We start from the raw sequence: 21,785 nt of genomic DNA, 5'->3' as shown, positions 1-21,785 counted from the left end.
GTTTCACACATTTTTTTCTGCTTACTACACAAGTCCAGTCTAATCAATGTAGAGAATAACAGTAATAAAGAAAAAACACTGACACACCAGTGCTGTATATGTTTACTTCCGACCACAAAGCCTGGGGCCAGGGGTTCCCAGGCTTTGTGTGGATAAAAAGCCCCGGCCTGTAATAAACCCCATGAAGGCTCTGACTTATGAGGAAGACCTGCTGTGAGGGGAACAGCATGAGGACAGTGTGCAGGCCTGTCCGTGCAGCTCACATGATTATTCCCTCGGCTCCTGAGGGGACACACACAGAGAGACTCACTGCTGAGCTGGAGAACAGCAAGTCCTCCTGCACAAAACCACACAAACACGCATGAGACTACGTTTTGCGTGTGACATACAGTCTGTGCACTCATAACAATCAGCCCGTGATATATAAAGCGAGTAGGCGGTGCAATTTGCGTGTGTTAATTTTAGCGCTGTCTTGTCACTGTTGGCATGGCAAACGCAAACTCCACTGGTGAACCGGCTTCATGCATTATGATGAGAAGACATCCTTTATTGTTATTTCAGTGGGTGCACCCATGCTCGTGCCCTCAGTGGGCACCGAGCACCCCCAGCGCCCTGCAGGGGCCTCATGCCGCACTCCCGCCTGTGAGCTGCGCTGTTTTGCACCAGCTGAAAAGCGGCCAGCGTGCTGTTTGGAAAAAAAAAAAACTTTACGTGGGCTTTGTTGCTGCGTGGGAGGGCGGCGCTGCAGACCTCTGCAGCATGGGAAAAAGAAGGTCACCTACGTGGGATGAAGCCTGCAGGACAAAGTAAAGCGAGCAGCACTTAAACCAGGCGAGAGCAACCAAAGCTGCTGCTGCTGCTGCTGCTGCTGCCACTGTGGGGGATTTTTTCCGATTCAATCTAATTTTAGCAGAAATGGGAAGATATTTAAATGTCAAACACAGATTCTGGGATAGTGATCAGTCATATAAATATATAGAGACACCTGGACAAACTGAAGGGGGACCTCTGCCGTCATAAGCTGTCATTACAGCCGGAGGAGCTACAGGCCGAAATAGCTCAGTTGGGAGAGCGTTAGACTGAAGATCTAAAGGTCCCTGGTTCGATCCCGGGTTTCGGCAGGACGGGGATCCGTTTTTATTGATAAAGAAAACATGCACAATAATGTTTTTCAGCTCATTAATAAGGACATCATCACTAAAACTGAACTAGGAACTACAAGTGTGAGGGAAAATGTTATTTAACTTGACTGAAAACAAAAACTAGACAATAGAATAAAACAAAAACTAACCAAAACAGCAATTACATAACTAAATATAATAAATAATCTATAAAACCAATCAAAATAAAATAAGAATATACAGGGAATGTCTATGGGATGTGAGTGGGAGTGTTTGTGCTGTAAAACTCTGAAAAAGTCTGAACTTCTTGAATCCGCCCCTGAAAAATAACCCCTGTGTCATTACACAGAACTGAGACTAAAACTAATGGAGACCAAACTAAAACAAAACATTGTTAACCCACTCTGAAAAGTAACTGAGACTAAACTGAACTGAAAGCAAACATTTTAATTTTAATGAAAATAAAAACGGACTCAGTGATTTATGTAACTTAGAAGGCTAAATATAAATATATAAAAGTATCAAAAAATAAATAGAATAAATCCATTTAGAAATACTATATATATATATATATATATAAAATATTAAAAAGACATATATAAGAGACGGTATTTAAACATACATAAATGGATCCATGCCTTCAATTTACTTCTACATTTTCATTTACTTACATTTATTTTATATTTATTACATTGAGTCTATTTAATTTCATATATTCATACATATTTATTCATTTATCTTTTATTTTACTATTTTTTCTCTTCTTTATTAATGTCTGTATTAATTTATTTGTGTATATATTTTTTTGTTTTTAAGGGAACAGGTAACAAAACCCTAAACATTTCCCAAACATTTCTTTTCACGTGTCTCATTTCCATAAACTTTCCGCAGAAAACATTGACGTGTCTTGTTATGACAAACAAGAGCAGAGACATTTAAATGAGAGAACAGTGAAATTAAATTAAATTAAATTAAATTAAATTAAATCAACTTGAGAGCGTTTAGCCGTGAGGCCTCGTGTGCAGAGTCGCTCTTATTGAACCAGCATCTGCTCACAAGCATTACGAGATAAGGACATGATGCACTGGAAAAAGTTCATGTGAGGTATTTGCTGAAAGAAACTGGTTGTGCAGGAGTTTGAGGAACTGATGCACTAAGCAAAAAAAACGCTTTAAGGCTGAAGCTCACTCAAGCAAACAGTTGCAAGTCCAGACTACGTGTTCTGCAGCAGTAAAAGAAAAAGAAGAAGAAGAAAACAAACTGAGAAGAGAAAACACAGAAAAATCAGTCAAGCAGAAGATGGAGAAATATAAAATATCTCTGACCACTGACTGCATTTCATTTCATCTCTTTTATATCTGATGTTAAGCTGTTCTTATGTTTTGTATATATATAAAGAACATATATATATATATATATATATATATATATATATACACTGTTGCCCATAAAGTTGGAATAAAATGTTTTTTGCCTCTTCTCATGAAATTTCAAGCCTTGTGTATGTATTGTTTTATTATTATTAACTGTTGGTGCCATGTAATGTACTTTTTTGTGGAAAAGACCTGATGTCCACTACAGGAGACATGTCCTAAGAAACAAATGAATAAATAGCATTTTTGAGGAAAAAGAATTGTTTCCAATAGCCAGACACTGTTCAGCTATTTACACCTGGTCTGGTCACACAGTATAAAGGACGATAAATTAAAGTAGGTGTGGTGGTTGAATGGTTTAGTTACATGACCTTCACCCAGGAGAACAGAAACCCACAGTAACTTAGATTCATTTATGTGTAAACTTAGTTAACTTATATATATATTTCAGTTTTCTGTTACTATTATCAGTTTTCAGTGGCAGTTTGGTTGGGTTTAGGAAAAAAAAATCATGGTTTGGGCTAAAATAAGAAGTAAAATTAAATTAAAGGCTAAATTAAACATAAAATATCATCTTTCCAACATCAAACAATAGCAAATGTGCTATTTACGCCTGGGTGCAAATAGTATCTGCTTATACTGAAACCCTTTTTCCTCCAGGTCTCAGGAGGGTGTGGTAGTGAGCTGTAAGAAAGCTATAAGTTTACATGCAGCACTTAAGAAAATGCAGGAAACCCCCACTGTGAGGCAAACAGCATGACAGAAATGTTCAGTTGTGTACGTTAGAGGCTCGTATGATGCATTAGCTGAAGGGGGACACTCTGCGCTCTCCCAAACAACTGGAGTGTTGTGTTAAGCCGTGTCGCTGCAGACTACCAGATTAAATATAGATACACTAAACATAATTTGGCTCTCTGCCCTCAGTTCATCACGGCTGACATCCTCCATCATCGGCAAACCTGAACTCTGTGATTCAAACATCCTGAACTACACAAGAACAGTTTAAGGTCGACGTGGAGGAGGAGTGGAGGTGTTCTGGGTCATTAGTTATGGAAAACAACAAAGTACATTCACACAGTGCTGTTTTTACTTCAGTATTTTCATGTTCTGCTCTTATTATAATACAGTGATACATAATATTCTGAAATGTGCCATTCTGCATCTTTATTTTTGGCACTTTAGTTATTTGTCCTGTTTTCTTCCATTTATGCATTGTTTTTATTTTTAAGACACCAGGATTAAAAGCTAAGTGTTATCAATGATTAGATATGTGGTCATGGTGTCAGATAAAGACCGACCTCTGCTGGTCACAGCAGGAAATCACACTGCTGCAGCAGTACAGGCCGAAATAGCTCAGTTGGGAGAGCGTTAGACTGAAGATCTAAAGGTCCCTGGTTCGATCCCGGGTTTCGGCAGTGAAAAGGGCTTCTTTTGGTTGCAAATGTATGATGATGAAGGTTTGTACAAACAGAAGAGACGGATGTTATGTGCAGAAGTGTGTTGCAGATGCAGCAGCATTCATAAGAAATGCGTTAAACTCTCACATGAAGGAAAACTGTTCACTTAAACACACAGAGAAAATGTTAAGACACTAGAATTAAAAGCTTCATCTACCAAGTTGTAGTATTAGTAATTATTATTAATAATCAGGGGGAAATGATCAAAACATTTTCTTCACATCTACATCTGTCAACAGTGCCTGTGCAAGAAAAGCATTAATAACAGTCCGACCTCTGGTGGCCACAGCAACACATTACATCATAACCACCTACGGAGGCCGAAATAGCTCAGTTGGGAGAGCGTTAGACTGAAGATCTAAAGGTCCCTGGTTCGATCCCGGGTTTCGGCAGCATGAGGGCTTCTTTTGAGGGCTTAGAAATTATACATGAAAGTGGGTTGCAGTGCATGAGTGAAGTCCAACGTTTATGAGTTATGATCGGTGTGTTTTACATCTGTTCCTTCTTGTTTTTATCATCTTATTCATGATTTTATCACATATATAAATATTGTTTTAAATTCTTTTTACTCCTGTGAAGCACTTTGTGACTTTAAAACTACTAAATAAACTTTACTTACTTACTTCCACAGAGGCAAACTATTAGAAAAAAAATTACAGAAAATGAGAGAAAATACAAATGATGAGGCTGAAACATCTCTGAATCATAACTGATGCAGTAATAAACCTAGTGAAGTCTTTAATAAGCCGATAACACAGACCAGTTTAAGCAGTTAGTTTTTCTCATTAATGCTGTCCCACTGTGCTGTTTCCTACTTTACAAAGGAACCTGTGTGTAGGATTTAGCTGCATCTACTGGTGAGGCCTCACTCCTCCATCTCCAAACGTGTAGGAGAACCTGCGGAGGCTGACAAAGAGTCACACTCCCTTTGCTTTTTCCTGTGCTGAATAATAAGTACGAACCCTCATTTATCAGAGCACAGAATGAAAGAAGAAAGAAGACGAAAGCTTTCTTTGTCTCTGTCCTCCCACTGGTGCGTTCGCGATAGATGGTTTTTAATTCGACCGATGCTTGGGCGTAATTTCGCAACCAAAACATGTGAATATCGCTTGTCATTCAAGCTACATTCACAAAAGCGACGCCGTCCCTCGAGTGTCAAACATGCTACATGAAGTGGCGTCAACAAGAAGCAGGAAGATGAGCTGCACATCTCTTCTGTTTGTATTGATCTTCATCATCATCATCATAGCTGTGCAACCAACCCACGGTGCTGCAGACATGCATTGCAACCCACTTTCATGTCTAAGCTCTAAGCCCTGTGCCCTCAAAGGAAGCTCCTTTGCTGCCAAAACCTGGGAACGAACCAGGGTTGGTGGAACATGCTGATTGTGATCACTGTATGATGTGTTCAGGGTACAGTGTTTTACGAGGGCAGGGGATGATAAACAAAGATATGGAGGAATTATTGAGAAATAAAAACAAACACATATTGGTGATATTACTGGAGGTGAGATCCAGGTACAGTGTAATAATAATATTAATAATCCAGAGATGTTATCATATTCAGCAGCAAAAGAAGTAACAGTCGGCTGTTGTCAAAGGTTTAATTCACTTTTAGTTTCATGTAGATTTTGAATCCTAAATATATGAATGAATGTTGCAGATCATTCAGGTTATACTCAGAGAAAGAAAACACGTCACACATGTTAAATGGAGAGAGTAACTCTAAGTTTAAATCCTTACATGTCAGTCAGCGATCATTTTAACCAGTAGGGAGATTTTCTCACCCATGTTGCTGCACCTGCATTGCAACACACTTGTTTCACTTCCTTCATGACATCCATCAATATCGATATGAGGTCAAAATGAACCTCTTCACTGCCGAAACCCGGGATCGAACCAGGGACCTTTAGATCTTCAGCCTAACGCTCTCCCAACTGAGCTATTTCGGCTCTGGGAAAAGTCTCCTGTCACTTGTCGAAGTGGCCACAAGAGGTCGGTGTGGTCTGTGATAATATTTTAATCATTTGCCCTCATTCGATACTTGAATAATTCTAATCTTAAATCTTAAATATTGTTTCATAAATTAGAAGGAGAAACTAACCTGTGATATGTGTGGATTCACAGCAAACTGTTGCTCCTACAGTGTGCTTGGTGAAATATGTAATCATTATTAGACTTTAGACTTTAGACTTTAGACTTTATTGATCCCCCATAGGGGGAAATTCACGTTACAGCAGCAACAATAGAAAAAAAGAAAGAGTAAAGAAAACAGCAGTAGAAAATAAGCAATAACAAATACATATATGTTGTAATGATAAATAAATATTTACACTATGGACACAAAATGGATAAGTATGGACAGGAGTGTGAAATGTTATCACTGTATGATGTGTTCAGGGTAAAGTTCAGGTTTTTCTGAGTGCAGGGAATGATGGACATGTAGGAGTTGGTGAGAAATAAAACAAACCTAAAATAATGTTGGTATTTTTAGTGAAGATGAGATCGAGATAGAGTGGAAAAGTACACGTTTGTGTTTAACAATCCAGTCATATACTATCATATAATATGATACCAGGAAGAACTAAAATAATCTTTCTCTCACACGCCCTGCTATTCTGCACACACCCTGTGGTCAGAACTAGAAATCATATCTCCTCACACACTCTTAGAAACACTATTAGTCCCACTTGCAAACACCATAATACTCATTATAGTGATGTTTGTAATGTATGTGAGAGTGTAAAGTGTGTGTGTGTGTGTGTGTGTGAGAGAGAGAAGAGCATGGCTGGACGAGTGGATTAGTATAATTAGGATCAGCAAAGCGATGTGTGTTTGAAAGCTCCAGCTGGTTTATGTTATGTTCATGCACCCTTTAGGAAAACTGGCAGCATGACTTTGATGGCTGCATACAGACCACTTCTTTCCAATTTATAGCGGGAACCACAGAAGAAGAAATGGAGAAGAAGTGGCTCTGAACTTCAACACATATTCACTCTGTGATGTGGAGGTCCTGCAAGTCAATAAATAAACTGTAACCAGTTAGACACATATATCCACACGTGTCAGAAAAGGCTTTTTAAAGCTAACAGAGACAAAACACTGGTGGGTCTGACGAGGGTCAGTATGTCTAGCTGAAACACTTTGGTGCAAAATAAGCAATCGTGTAGCAAAATGCTGCTTGTGTTACAAATCTAAGGTCTCGTCAGACGTCAGATCGTGCTTGGAGAGCCTCGGCAGGACTGCAGCAGGTTCACAGGGCCTCCTGCGGTGCTTTCGGAGGCTCTGGCCGCCTCTCAGCCGCTCTAACCTGTGAGTGCCAGCAGAGGCGTGCAGAGGCGACAGAGCCACAGTCCAAGAGAGCAGGTCCGGGGTCCACGGGGCACCAAACAGGTCGGGGATTTGCGTCATTCCCATTCAGACCTGCATGAATGGCCAACCGGCTCTGTGTGGCGATGTGCTAATCAGCAGTGCATTGATAATGAACAGACAGAAAGTGGCTCAGAGAAGGAACAACGCAGGAGACTGACAGCAGGGGACAGAAAAGGTGCAAAATGTTCTGGGGTGCTGCAGGCTTGTAAACAAACTGTGTGTGAGTGCACAATGTCCACAGACTCAAACAACGACGAACAGGTCTGCTCTATTAGATCACTGAGAAATGATCAGAACTGAAGCGCTTATTGTTTATATGGTTGTTTTTTAATGCGGTAATGTAGCATTGCATGTATGCATGCTTTCAGGGCGCTGATGCTGAGGCTATAACGTACATCTCTTGTCTACTTAAACTCACCCAATGGTTGGTTGAAGCACAGAGATTACAAGCTAATTGTGTGTCTTTTCTCGCCCCAGAGGACGTTCTGCTTTCTCACTTGTTGCTATGTAATTTCCTTCTGTGTGATATCCTGTGCGGTCGGTTACGCAAGATCTCTCTTTCTCCCTTTTGATTGTGCCTTTGCACTGTGTGCTTCCTCCTCTGCAGTTTGGTTTCCTGGTGGCTCTGTTCCCACTGCTCTTGGAGAGCTACAAAGAATATGCAAGAAGATGCCAGTCAAGCTCCAAACCAATTCAATTAGGTGGCTGAATGAAACCAGCAGGTGGAGAGCCGCCCCAGCCGGCCGGCCGGACGGACGGCTGCGAGGAGAGGATGTTTTTGCTCTAATTAATCAAAACTCTATTCTTTCTAGTCCCACTTCCAACCAGCTCCCACAGACGCCCTCGTCACTTTGGCATCACTCCTCTGCTTGCATAACTGGAGCAGAAGTGACTTCTACCCAGAAAACTTTTCCCCCTGTTTCTGTCCTCCTTTCGTAAGAGGTTGAGCTCTAAATAGTAGAGAGGGTTGATGTCACACTTTATGGAGCCTTGTCTCAATCCACATAAATACCTGCCATAGAGAAGAAGGGTAAACAAGGGGCAGATGCTATTTGCACTCAGGTGTAAATAGCCAATGTAGCTATTTGGGCTTCATCTATTATTTTAGTTGCCCATTAATCAGTTAATTATTTTCTAGATTAATTGTTTGGTCTGTAAAACATTACATTAGATTTTCTTCAATGGAAAACCAAGACAAGCTGCAAATTTTCACATTTGAATACCTGGAACAATCAAATCTGTGCTATTGTTGCCGATTAGTTTTCTGTCGACTGACTAATAGAGCTCTAATCTCTATCCTCCAAAACCCTCCCACAGCGACATGAACATATTTCTTTCTGGAAATAACTTTTCTGTTGTTTTCTGTATTAGAAACCAGGGAGGTTTTCATATTTGGTCCTGTGGTGCATAACAGTCAAAATCCTGTTGCCATTTCTGCACAGGTGAGGTGAGAATTGATCTCACGCAGACCCAAAACAGATTTTCCAGTCATTATTTGCTTATTGAAGATGATGAACATAGAGATTAACATGCCAAGTTTTTCAGTGCTATAGTTCTGTGCAGCTTTGTTCCTGTCGGCCTGGTGAGAATGGTGTGCTTGCCCTTTACTTGGGCCTCCTCTTCCTGTCACCATTACATATGTACAACCCCGTGCCTCTAATGACCAGACTAATACAGTAAGGCATATGTAAACAAATTATATAACAACAGACATAAATGGGTCCCACAGAAAGCAGAGGAATTAATATTCATTAGTTGGTACATACCTCAAAGAGGCGCGCCCCCAAACCGGAGAGATCTGGCCCACAGCGGAGACGTACGCCAGCGCCGTTCTCACACGGCCGTGTTGTGGAGCTCTTGTGACATAACCCACCATGATGCACGCAGTCCACATGTGACAAGGGAAGGTTGTCTGAGGGAACGGAGTATGACCTCGCTTTTGTCCCACGAGACAAAAGGGAGGCATTGTCCCCTCAGACCGACCGAGCAGAAAGCAACAAACCCACTCGCTGCTCCTTGAACGAGCTCCAAGGACAGCGGGGAGGCTTGTCTCTCTCCGCCTGGTGTGTGTAGACGCTGTCGTCCACTTTGGTGTTGGCTCTCTCTCTAGCTGACCTTTGGAAATGCCTGGATGCTGATCTACGTCACTCAGTCAAAGCTGCAATTGAGAAAACGTTTTCACCGAACAATGTTGCTCCAGTGGAGGCTGAACTTTGAGTACACTGCGGTCCCTGCTCGTAGATCCCACAGTTCAACATTTGTTTTTTTATGATTTTTCCAGTTTGGGTTCGGGGGGCAGATGCCTTCTCTACATTTAAGAGTTGGCTAAAAACCTTCCTTTTTCATAAAGCTTATAGTTCAGGGCCTTGGACCAGCCCCCTAGTTATGCTGCAATAGGCTTAGACTGCCGGGGGACTCCCCATGATGCACTGGGCTCCTCTCTCCTCCTCTTCCTCTCCATCCTTATGCCTCATATCCCTTTAATGTCTGTTACTAACTTGGTATCTTCCCAAGAGCCTTTCTGTGCTCTTCTCATCTCTCCGATTCCTGTGGATCCTGGTCCTGGTTCTCTGGATTTATGAATCACTGCTGCAGATCGTCAGCCGCCGCCATTTTTTTATTAATATTAGTCATATTAACTATTGTCATGTTTTCCACTGGTACCATATTGCTCAACTGCTTAAAGGGGAGTTTTTCCTGCTACTGTTGCCTGATTTAATACCGGATGTTTGCTCATGTGGGAATTCCTGAATCATTGGGTCTTTCTCTTAATCAAAGACCTGCTCTTTACGTAAAGCGTCGTGAGATAACGCTTGTTATGAATTGGCGCTACCTAAATAAAGAATGATTGATTGAGTGGAAATGGAAGCACATGGATGCTATGAGCTGTTTAATGACCTCCTGCTGTGAATGTTGGAGGCCAAATGAAGACCACTGACATCATCCACTGGAGATCGACACCACCAGCTGCACCCGTCCTGGTTTGTGTGCTCTGACAGTGAACATCCACTGAAAAACACACACACACATCACATTCACTCATCACACATGTCATATCCTTCCTCCCCTTTGACTCACAGAGGTCACAAGGGTTAATGGCTGAGTTACCCAATGCACCGTGCCAACATGTGTCACACTTCTCTCCAGCAACTGTGTTGTCGTATGCTTTCCTTCTCCGGTGTGAATGTGTGCATCAGTGTGTGTGTGTGTGTGTGTGTGTGTGTTTCTTTACTCACATGGGTGGTACATCTGTGGTTTTCCCACCATCTGTTAAAGGCCCAGGAAATGAGGAAATTTAAAATAGAAGCTGAGTAATACGTTTAGGAGGAAAACGGAGATTGGGTTGAGTCCAGACAGAAAAACTGACAGAGAAAGTGTCCCCTCCCTCACCCGCTCTCTCTCTAGTTTCTTCTCACCAGCACACACACACATACATGCATGCACACACACACACATCCTGCTGGCAGGATTGAGTGTCCCTCCAAAGCATTTGTCTATTGATATCTGTCTGGAGCCTGGCTGCTTGTGTCCCCCCCCCCCCACTCTCTCTCTGCAGACTCCAGTTCACGGCCTGTTATGTAACTCTGCTCCTCAACTATTATACCAGATGTAACAACATGATTGCACAGAAGAAAAGCTGTAATTTCTTCTTCACTTTCCTCAAAAAAGACATAATCGGCACTCTTGTCACCTCAATCAGTCATTTTGCAACCTGCAAAAAGGAGGGGGTTAACTACGTGTTTGCAGATGATTAAAGTGTGCAGATTTGTTCAAACACTTCAAAGTAAAAGTGCCAATGGAAAGGCCTGAGCTCACAACGTTATTTATACTAATATATATATATATATATATATATATATATATATATATATATATAAACATGGAGCCGAGTCTGATTACTTCATCGTATTAGGTTTCAATGCATTATATTTTAAGAGCTTGTCCCACATTTTGCAGTCGGTAGATTAACTCGTGGACAGTCTATGGTTTAACTACAGAGCTGCAGGATAAACATACTGCTAATGTGTGATGGATTTAAGAAAACCTCACTCAGGAGAAATATCAAGTCTAACAAAACTGGAACAAGACCAGAAGTGGTGGAAGAAGTACTAATACTGCATACAAAACCTAATTATCAGCAATATGTGTCAATAAGTAAGAGTACTCATTGTACTCGTGTTTTCCTATTATATCTGATGTTAATGGATTTATGTGTCATTTTACTGCTGTAGATGCTCATGGTTGAGCTAATTTTAACTACTTTATATACTGTTGGGTAGTTTATTCTACAGCAATGCACCATTATCTATTGGATCATCATATATTTTCTAGCAATGCCGATCAGTGAGAGAAGTTTTCAGCTTAGTGGTGATGCTTTTTCCAGCTGATCCAAGAGGGTTTTAACAGACTAGAAAACTAACAATGCTAACTGTTAGCATTGTTAGTTTTACCTTGTTGCCTTGGCATCCAAACAGCTACTTCCGGGATGAGCGGGCCAATCAGAGTCGCCACCGGAAGCCAAAACCGGAAGATGACGAGCGCTTGAAGAGGAAGAGGGGCTCCGTTAAACAGGTGAGGAGGAAGAGGTCATTTAAAATAGGCAGCTCTGGAAATTAAACTGTCCGAATACTTAACGGAACTTAGATGTACGGTAAGGTAGTTGTAGTTATACAGCATCGACCGGTTCTTAGCCTATTTAGTTAACTAACATTAGCCTATTTAGCTAACTAACGTTAGCCTACACTAGCTGGGTAACCATGGATACCCAGCTAGTGTAGCAGGAAGTAACAGTACTACTACCACACTGGAAATACTACTGAGTTTTAAAATAAGAGTAAAAGTTTGTTGGTATATTCAGGAAAATGTACGTAAAATATCTCACTAAAGGTAATCAATGCAGAAAAATGTCACCTGTGACTGTTGTACTATTATATTGTATCATTAGAATATATATTTTGCTTATAAAATGACTCTGATGATTAATCAAACACCAGTTTTGATGATGGTTTCAGCTGTAGACTGGTGTTTATTTTGGTTCCAAGCATTCAAATTTGGTAACATCTCTTCCACCATATGGGTTTCAAATCGTAGACCACATTACAGTCATTTGTTGATTTGGCATCCACCAGATTTACTTGAATCCTCTGGGATCTCCTCTGATTGACTGGACTCTTCTTTAGCGCTTACATAACACAAGTTAAAGAGAGGATTCCCCCGCACACAGAAGGGCTCTGACCGGCTCAGCTGGCCGCCCACATGCTGTGATAGTATTCACTGTCATTGAAAACTGAAGCCAAGTGATTGCATGGATGTTTCATCATCCATGCAACCATGCTGTCTTGCTGAAGATACATTTCAGCTCCACATATTTCACAGGCACTTCTCAGTTTAGGTTGTACGATCTCCTACAGAGCATGTGTGCACACAGATACAAACATGTTTAGTTAAATAAAACAAAGAGTATGCAGCATATTCTACTTCCATCCATCCACAGAGTCACATAATCAACGCATGATAATCTGCAGTGAGTTTATCTGCGTTTAATTTGTTCTGTTATCTAGTTTGATAAATGTCAGCTGGGGCCAAGTCAGGGCTCCAAATTGTAATTGATTTTGTTTAACAGAAAATAATAAATGTGGCCACTGACTTTGAGATCTAAACGTTACAAAATGATGTGTTTTAATTTGAATTTAAGCATGAATTCCTCTAAGAAAGTTAACTTGACAGGTTTATTTGTATTTACCAAGTTTCATCTACTGATATTGAGGCTTTTAGCTGATTGCAGGAAAATTAATCATGAATTAATTGTTTTTTTGTCATTTTTTTAAGGAAATTTTTCTAGAAATTCTTAGCTGCCAGCTCCTTAAATGTGAATATTTTCAGATGTTCACAGTCTTTTTGACTGACTCTTTGTGGAATGAACATCACTTCTGGATTCAAAACCAAAATGGTCACGGCCAAAATGACAGACCTGAGGCTTCAAAGTGCCGGTTCACAAACCAATGGGCGACGTCACGGAGGTCACTTTCCATTCTTCCATATATACATATATGTGTATATGGACGGAGCAATGTGGCATCACCCTTTGGATTGTATACCTCCATTTCGAAGCCTTGAGTTTGTCTTCGTGGGCGTCACCACCTCTGATTGGTTAATCACAAGGTAGCCCTGCCTAAAGCACACCCTGCTTTATGATCAGTTTTTCTCTAAATGAGACCACAATGAACAACATGCCATTTTGAAGAAGAACTAACATTAGCGACTGAGACCGTAAACTCATTAGGAAAGTGTTTACTGAGGTAATAAATCAAGTGAGAAGTAATCAGGGTGACAGAAACACTTTAAAACAAGTTGAATAAATCATGACGGATACTAGATCAACTTGTAGTTTCAGTAAAGAGGCTTGACTGTGTAGTGATAGATCCTGATAGGCTGGGCTCCATTAAAGTGCCTCTCAGGTCATTTACAGCAGGTTAACAGGCCTTTTAGGAGAGTTGGAGTCAACACTGTGCACAGTATGTGTTTAGCATGTTGCCTTGCATGTGCTTTTGAAAAGTATATATAATGTAAGAGGCACTGCAGCACTTTGTGCCCTTGTGGTGCAGCTTCTCATCAAGTTATCCCCGACTCCTGAGCCACAGCACGGCTAGCATCTGACTCTCTGCCCCCTTTAGGCACGCAGCTCCTCGCAGTCAATCATTCAGCTCCTGCTAATCTCCCGAACCTCTGATCTGAGAGCTCTTATTACACATACTCATACACAGTGTCTGCTGGCATTGTGCTCACTGGGATTTCAAGGCTTTAGCTGGGAAACCAAACAGTGTGCTTTTAAGAAGACACATATGATTTTTAAATATATGAGTCTGACCTGATTTGCCTTTTTAGGGCATTTGTCAGTGCTCTTGTGAGTAGGCCTGTACACTTGACATGGTCACAGAGACATGGTCACATACCTTTAAGTTGACTTTCAGGCGTATGAGGTCACACTGAGATGAGGAACTTGCCAGCGAGCACTGGCTTAGTGACGGAAACATTCTTTGAAGATGGGGGTCATAGAGTAACACAAATATACTGTGTGCTTAGAAAACCCCCAGAATAAATCCTCTGACGCCCGTCCAAGTCTGTTTGCCTTAAGGAAGGTGGTTGTTACATTAAAGGGGACATATTCTGCTGAATGTCCTTTTTAATGTCACTTCAACGTCAGTCTGTTTATGTGTCTAGAGGCCCTCAAACTATGAGAAAAGACCAACTTCTCTCTTTTTTTCTCTTGCTCAGTCACAGTAAATCTGTGTGAAAATGCTGTGTTTTACTTTCTTCACGAGAGCCATTAATGGTACAAGCTCCAGGATGCCACGACCTAAAGAAGTCTTAAAATTCCTATAATTCACATTTACAAATAAAGGACCTTAAAAATTATTAAATAGTCTTAGATTCTGTTTGGGAAGGTCTTAAAAAAGCATTTATTAGATGCTGAGCTTTGACAAAATCAGGTCAGAGTTTACTTCAAATGTCTCGTATGGTTGTGACTCTGACGGGTGTAGTGATTAATATCAGTAATGACAAATGTATTTTTTTTTCACATTAATGAACCTATGCTACTGCAACAGATCAGTTATTGTTATTTGACTTATAAATTTGAAGTGACAGCAGTGATTTTTACAACTGTATTTCCACAGTTTGTTTATTTCTATTGTAAAATTGTCCTGAAATTTAATTAAAAAGTCTTAAATTCAACTAGCTGATTCATGTAGACACTCTGCACAAGGATGGATCGAAAATGACCGACTCTGTGACCGAACTTCAGACTCAGAAGCTTTAAATTTTGCCGTGTTTTCTCTCGTTTTGCAGTTTATTTGGCAGGTTAGTCCGGTGAGTTGGCATTAGCATGTTGCCTGGCTGATGTTGCTCCCCTTCGGAAACACCGGCAGAGCTAAAGCCGTATTCAGTCTGTGCAATATGAGAAAAATACTTTGTTTTCTGAACATTACAGCATGTAAACGTATTCTAGCAGGAGACAAAAAAATGTCTCCATTAAAGATTAATCCAGATCTCCATAGCAGCATCGAAACGTAGGGAGAAACACTGGATATGAAGATGAAACCACATCAGGGTTGTGTACAGAGAGAAAGTAACACTGCTCCTGCTCCTCATTTGAGGCCCCGAGTATCAAAGACTGACCCAAGCCCGGAGTGAGCAGCGCTTCTTTGACCTTTGTGAATAATTCAGGTGTGTGCCTCAGTCCGACAGGGTGACTGTCGTTCCCCTTCATGGCTGGGGTTTACCAGTCAGTCACCATCTCTCAGTCATGGAAAGTGTGACGACTTTTAATCCTGAGTCTGAATATGATAATCTCCTCACTGCTTTAATTTAGTAGATTAGTAGCTGCAGCCCCAGTTTGAAATGAGAGGTTTGGTTCTGTAGGCTTGAGTTCGGTTGTTGGACAGAAGGTGAGTGTGGTATTTGTCATTGAGGGGGCGCGAGCATGAAGCCGTTCCATTCGATGAGTGGCAGACCTCTGAGTCTCCGTGGCACAATCCTGGGCCTTGGCCAGCTGCATTCCTCCCTCCACATCACCCCCTCTGGCTCACATCCGACCATCCAAGCAGACTCTCATTAAGTGCCCTTTTGTTGAGGGATTACTGAGTTTATATTTAACCTCTGTTTGCACTATCGCTGGACCGTCGAAGCAGTTGTTGGCATTGCGAGCTCATTCGGAGTCCATATCTGTGTCCGTCTGGCGTCTGACTCCCTTCGGCGTGTCTCCACACTTTCAGGCGCTCGGTCACGTCCCTCCGTTCCAAAGACGTCTCTTCATCCCTCTTCATAATACAGTCACTCTTTTATCTATTTTTGCCAAAGCTGGACCCAGTTTCTCCCCCTGGAGTCTCCAGCGGCCGTTCACGTGCAGGACCTGAACCCTCAGAGAATTACCGCCTCAGTGTTCCCATCATTGTCGTGCTCCTGATTAGTCAGACATCACGTTTTTTATGAAATGTATCCGCCTGATTGCACTGAGTGTGTGTGTGTGTGTGTGCGTGCGTGCATACAGATACATGCACCTGACCCTTCATGCCTTGTCTGACCGTGCTCATGTATTGGTGTGTGCGTACTGTTCCCTTCCTCCGAGGCCTGAGATAGTTAGGCGGAGTGATTTATAATTTGTCAGTGACTCGAGAGTTCAGTCTTGGGGTTTTGGCCGCTGGAGACATGCACTAAAGCGACTCTCTCATGACGAAACCACCATCAGGGTAAAGGAGGTCAGTGGCATGGAAACACTAGCTTCTATTTTTGGAGAGTGGTTTTGTTTGTGCCTGTATGTGTGTGTTTAACCCTGCTGACCTTTTGTTTAGCAACATATGCACGGTCATAACTCTGAAATGATGTTCATGTGTGTTTTTGCAGGGAGACAGAGCCCAGCAGGGGTTGTCCTTCAAGCAGAACAAGCCACACCAGCGGTGTTTGAGCTTCAGGTACTCGACTGCAACTCAGCCCTCAGAAATCCACTGCTCTGCTCTACTTTTTTTTAATTTTTGTTTTTATTCCTGCCACCAGCCTCCCTGCCTCCTCCCGGAGGGCTCGTTCTCTACCTCCCCATCTGACCCTGACTGTGTCTCAGGTGTGGTGTTCCTAGGACAGGTGGTGTCTATGTTATGTAAGAATAGTTTGGACTGGGAGGTACAGCTCAGATATATAGGCCACTGTTTCCCATTCATAGCTGGGGGGCAAAAATGAACCAGCCCTTTATCATCCACCATATTGTAACTGAACACCAGCCAGTGGGGAAAGTCCATCTGGATGCCAAATATTGTCCTGGCTCTGGGTCGAGATAAGTGAGGGTTGGACATTGCAGATGGATTTGGACAGAAAGTTGGTGTGTCCTTTTTTAAGACAGCTATAAATGACTCACAAAGAAGTCTTTAGAGGGAAAGACTCTGGGTCTGATTTAGAAATTACAGCTATGTGACCTTCTGTTAGAGTTTCACCAGCATGTCCATGTCTCATAACACGCTTGTTACATCAGAGCTTAGATGATCCGACAGGGGTAATTGTGTAGCCTGGGGCTCCTTGTACTACTCAGTAAATCTGTTAATTTTGTTAGACTATCCGGGGGAACTGGAAGTCCAAAGGACGAGCCAGTACCAAATACGTCATAGGTCATAGAACACACCTCTGTTTCTCAACAAATGTTGCCCCATCGCATCTTCCATGTGGGAACGTATTTTCACTTAATGTGGCAGTGATCTATGATCCCATGTTTCCTTTGCACAATCTTGCACATGTGAATTAAACTGGAACCTGTATTGTTTTTGCTGGGACTCTCGTCAAAATGATCTTGATCCCTCACAGCATTTTGTTCCAGTGGATTAAAGACAAACCTCAGAGAATTAGATACGGTTTCACCCATGGGAACACTTGCTGCTACTTTAAAGGGAAACCACACATACTACTTCTTCTAAATCTGGCAAACAGATTTAGCTAATTTATTATATCACATTTCAGACTTACTAAAGTGGGGTGGATTAAATTTCAGAGCAAAGCTCATCTCATGAAAACTGGACTGGATTGAATTACAAAAATCCCTTCCTCTCTTTTTATGAGTGCATCTTCTTTCCTTTCCTCTTTCTCTGAAAACTGGTGGCCTGATACTGTCTTGTGTGTCTATAGTCTTGTAATCTGTGTTGTTAATGTTACATAGCTGTGATGCTTGATTTAGGTGCTGAGGGTGTTCCTTGTTATAATTTTTTTATGCTTTAAATAAAAAAGTGATCAACTTGTAATCTATAAGTGGTTCCAGTTTAGTTTTGCTCAGACAGTCCTGTACAGAGGAGTTTTAGCAACTACAAAGTTCCTACTATTTGCCTTTGTGGCTTTGTGCAAATACTGTCTGCATTACAAAGACAAACAGGGGATGGAGTGTGTGTGTGCATCCTGCAGCATTTTAGCAGGTGTGTGTACTCTTTTTGTGTGTGTGTGTGTGTGTGTGTGTGTGTGTGTTATGCAGAAGAGGCTGCAGCAGTTTTCCACTGTACATCATTTATCTGTTCTTTCTTTTTCTCTCTGTGGGCCTCAGGTAAACTTCAGCCAGCCCACTGGAACAAGGCCAAGCTTTTCCCGTCACCACCCACTCAGAAACCATCATCGGGCCCAGCACCCCGAACCCCAGGAGTCTCAGCGCCCTCTCAGCCACCCTGCTTATGTGTCACCTGCACTGCTCGGTGTCCAGGTACAGAACCTCAGTTCAGGAGATAAAGAGAGAGTGACTGGAGGAAAAAGTATCCAAATTTCAACATAAATGATGGATGAGAGGTTAATTGGGGGCACTGCAGTGGACTGCAAGTGATGGGGAATGTTATGAAGAAAAAAAGTAGTGCACACTGAGATCGAATTTTGTCCAGGAAAGGAAGGTTCCTTCTTTAGATGTCAGTTGTAGTCGACTGAATGTTGTCTAAGTTATTTCAGATCGCTTATTATGGTGGATAAATGTTGTTAATTAGGGAAAGATTGTGGACTAGATGTACACTTGTTGTCAGGAATAGAAATGAGGGCTGCATTAGTGCAGCAAGGGGTGTAAATTGTGTCTGCAGGGGGGGAGGGGGTCGTCAGAGGAGGATAGGGGCTCTTTAGTAGTCCTCTGACATGTGCGCTCTTCCTCACGTGCACTCACAAGCGCTGCAGTGCAGAGCCGTCTATGGCACAGACACACATTGCACTGCTGCCAACGCAGCCCACACTGCTTTGTATCAACAGCCCACATAGACCGTAAACACACTACGCATTCCATCACAGACCACAGTACAAATCTCCCTGCTGCTTTCCTGCGTCTGCTACCCTGGAGCTTTGTGACTCCTCTCGCTCTCCCTGTTTTTGACCTACTGAAATAAGACACGAAACCACCATAATGTTGCTTCTTCATGCATTTTTTCAGTAATTATGAAAATCACAGTTTGTTTTTTGATCCACATTCATCTTTGGCACTAATTAATTTTTGGGTTCCAGCAAATTAAATGTAATAATGGCATTAAAATAGCTCTGTAAGTGTTTGCTTTAGATAAGCATAATGGATGTTTTCGTCGTGTGTTAATGTTGTGTTTTGGTGTATGTGGTGAATATTTGACAAAATGAATTTAAAGTTCAGTTGGAAAGAAAATAGCTTGGTGTGCACCATCAAATTTAATCTGGTTTAGGTTACCACAGCAAGTAGGTCCATTGATGGCTAAATTAACAAGCCGACATCTGACACCCACAAGCGTGTTGCAGGAGAGAGATCATTTCCCATCCTGTTTTTTTTTTGTTCTTTGTGCTGAGATGTTTAGAAGCAGCCTGCACTGCAAACAGTGTGAACAGCTGAGTCAAACTGTCTAGCAGAGTATCACACAACAGTAGCACACTAGACTCGTGTCTGGTAGCACCAGACCTCTAAGCTGCTGTAACTGTACTCCGTCTTAGAGCCTTATATTACTGTATAACGTTGTTGCACGTGTGTGGGCTTTTTCCAAGGATTAATATTCATCTGGGCAGCAGTCGGCAGTATTAGATCCCCTGGATGAAGCAGTCTTCTCAACGAGTTGATGATCACGTTTCTATTAATATGATGATATCAGGTCTCAAACCATAGCTTTGCATCTCTTTCAGTTTATCCTCTATTTAGGCTCCACTCGTTCTCCCATCATGCAATCTATTCGTACTTGTACCTTCATCTTTTCCTTCAGTCCCAACCTTACCTCATCTCCTTCCTCCCACATTCCTGTCTGTCTTACTTTGCTATCTGGAATGCATGGCTCTTTTATGTGAGTATGACTCTGTCCCATTCCTTTTAAAGACATAATATAATAGACACACATGGCCTGACAGTGTTTGTCCTTTCTGGGTGAGAAATAGCTGCATCTAAAATATATTGGACTATACACAACACTGTGAGTGTCTGGAAAGAGCTTTGGTCTGGAGAGCGACACAACGAGGGCATGCCATTGAGTTTATGTCAGTCCCTAGCTATTAATATTATGGGATAAAGGTGTATGAGTGCTGTTATTTATGGCGAGAGAGGTTTGTTTGCTTGGGTTTGGTGTTAGAGATGTGCCAACGTGCTAAAAGATCCGTGCAGCCCTCCAACTTGTCACCTCATATGAGGTGGTGGATGGCAGGAGTTGACACACTTTAGAGGTGAGGAAATGTCAAGAATTCAGGTGCTGTATTGACACAAACATGCAGACGGCAGACGCACACAAACACACACAAATCATTCAATATCATGAGGACTTGTGATGGAGGAGCAGCTGGTGTCAAGTTGACAGGGGAGAGGCATCTGCTTTGATCATTCTGTCTACTAGACATTGCCAGTGATCCGCTCCGCACAAGCACATCTTAATGTACTTGTTTTTTGCTAATTTTTTAAGAGCATTTTCTCTCCATCCGCAGGAAGGTTAGACCCTCACTAAGCTTTTTAAGCTCGTGGCAGACTTGATTAACTTCTCCACTGCAGATCCTTTGTCAGGTGACAGGAATGTGATCATAATTTTGAGGCATCATCTCTGGTGGTGTGGTTTTTATAGGCTGAAGCAAACAGTGCGATATTGTCTTGTATTATTTAACTAGCTTCCTAATTTTGCCACATATGGTTGATTGATCCAAGATGGCGGCACTCTCGGTCTGGTAAACGCTGTGCTAAATGTTGATGTATTCTTTAGTCTTCGTCCATTTTTTGAGTCCACTGCGCCCATGAACATCCACCATGTCTACGGCCGACTGACATTACTGGAAATTTGGAGTTCGCCTCCATACAACATCACATCCACACTTTTGCAGAACCTGTGCAGCCTCAGCCTGCCATGAGGACCAGAAGCTAACACTAACCCATCTCCAAGAACATCACCAGAAGCCATGGATATCCGCTAACGTATATGTGCTGCTGAAAAACAGAGACGCTGCCTTTGAGTTTGGGTCTTTGGCAGCCCTCAGACCTGCTAGGGCTCACCTGTCTTGGGCCATCAGGGTAGCAAAGCACGTGTATGCATGATAGTGCCAACTCAAAGACTCAAATAACCCCTGGTGCACATAGCAGGACTCGCAGGCCATCGCTGACTACAAGATTGTGGCACACACCTGCATGTGACATCTCTCTCTTGGATGAATGACTTTTATGCTCCGTTTGAAGCTGCGAACCCACCAGACCACCAAGTCTGCCCACAGCCGACGTCAGGCGAACCCTGGCTGGAGTGAACCTTTGTAACATTGCTGGACCTGACAATGGGCCTGGACGTGTGCTGACCAGCTAGCAGAGGTGGTCACCAACATCCAAAACATCTCCCAGACTGAGGTGCCCAGGTAGCTCACCTAGTAGAGCGCGTACCTAGTCATAACTGCAGCGGCCTGGGTTCACATCAGGCCTTTCTTCCTGTCTGTCCTATCAAATTAAGCTTGACAATGCCCCAAAAAACCAACAAGGACACACAACAAAGAACAAA

The 21,785-nt window shown here is 42.1% G+C and overlaps 4 non-coding genes across 4 annotated transcripts; 3 read left to right on the top strand and 1 right to left on the bottom strand.

Annotated features, from left to right (window-relative positions):
• Window positions 1–1,048: 1,048 nt before the first annotated feature.
• trnaf-gaa (transfer RNA phenylalanine (anticodon GAA)) lies at window positions 1,049–1,121 on the top strand. Its single transcript has one exon. It is a non-coding gene; the product is annotated as a tRNA-Phe (tRNA).
• A 2,715-nt stretch (window positions 1,122–3,836) lies between these two features.
• trnaf-gaa (transfer RNA phenylalanine (anticodon GAA)) lies at window positions 3,837–3,909 on the top strand. Its single transcript has one exon. It is a non-coding gene; the product is annotated as a tRNA-Phe (tRNA).
• Window positions 3,910–4,270: 361 nt separating this feature from the next.
• Window positions 4,271–4,343, top strand: trnaf-gaa (transfer RNA phenylalanine (anticodon GAA)). The gene has a single exon. It is a non-coding gene; the product is annotated as a tRNA-Phe (tRNA).
• A 1,487-nt stretch (window positions 4,344–5,830) lies between these two features.
• On the bottom strand, window positions 5,831–5,903 carry trnaf-gaa (transfer RNA phenylalanine (anticodon GAA)). The gene has a single exon. It is a non-coding gene; the product is annotated as a tRNA-Phe (tRNA).
• Between the last annotated feature and the right edge of the window lie 15,882 nt (window positions 5,904–21,785).

This window comes from Pempheris klunzingeri, chromosome 2 (assembly GCF_042242105.1).
Source record: "Pempheris klunzingeri isolate RE-2024b chromosome 2, fPemKlu1.hap1, whole genome shotgun sequence".
Lineage (NCBI taxonomy): Eukaryota > Metazoa > Chordata > Actinopteri > Acropomatiformes > Pempheridae > Pempheris > Pempheris klunzingeri.
The sequence above is the reverse complement of the archived record's forward strand: the minus strand, read 5'-3'. Positions and strand labels throughout refer to the sequence as shown.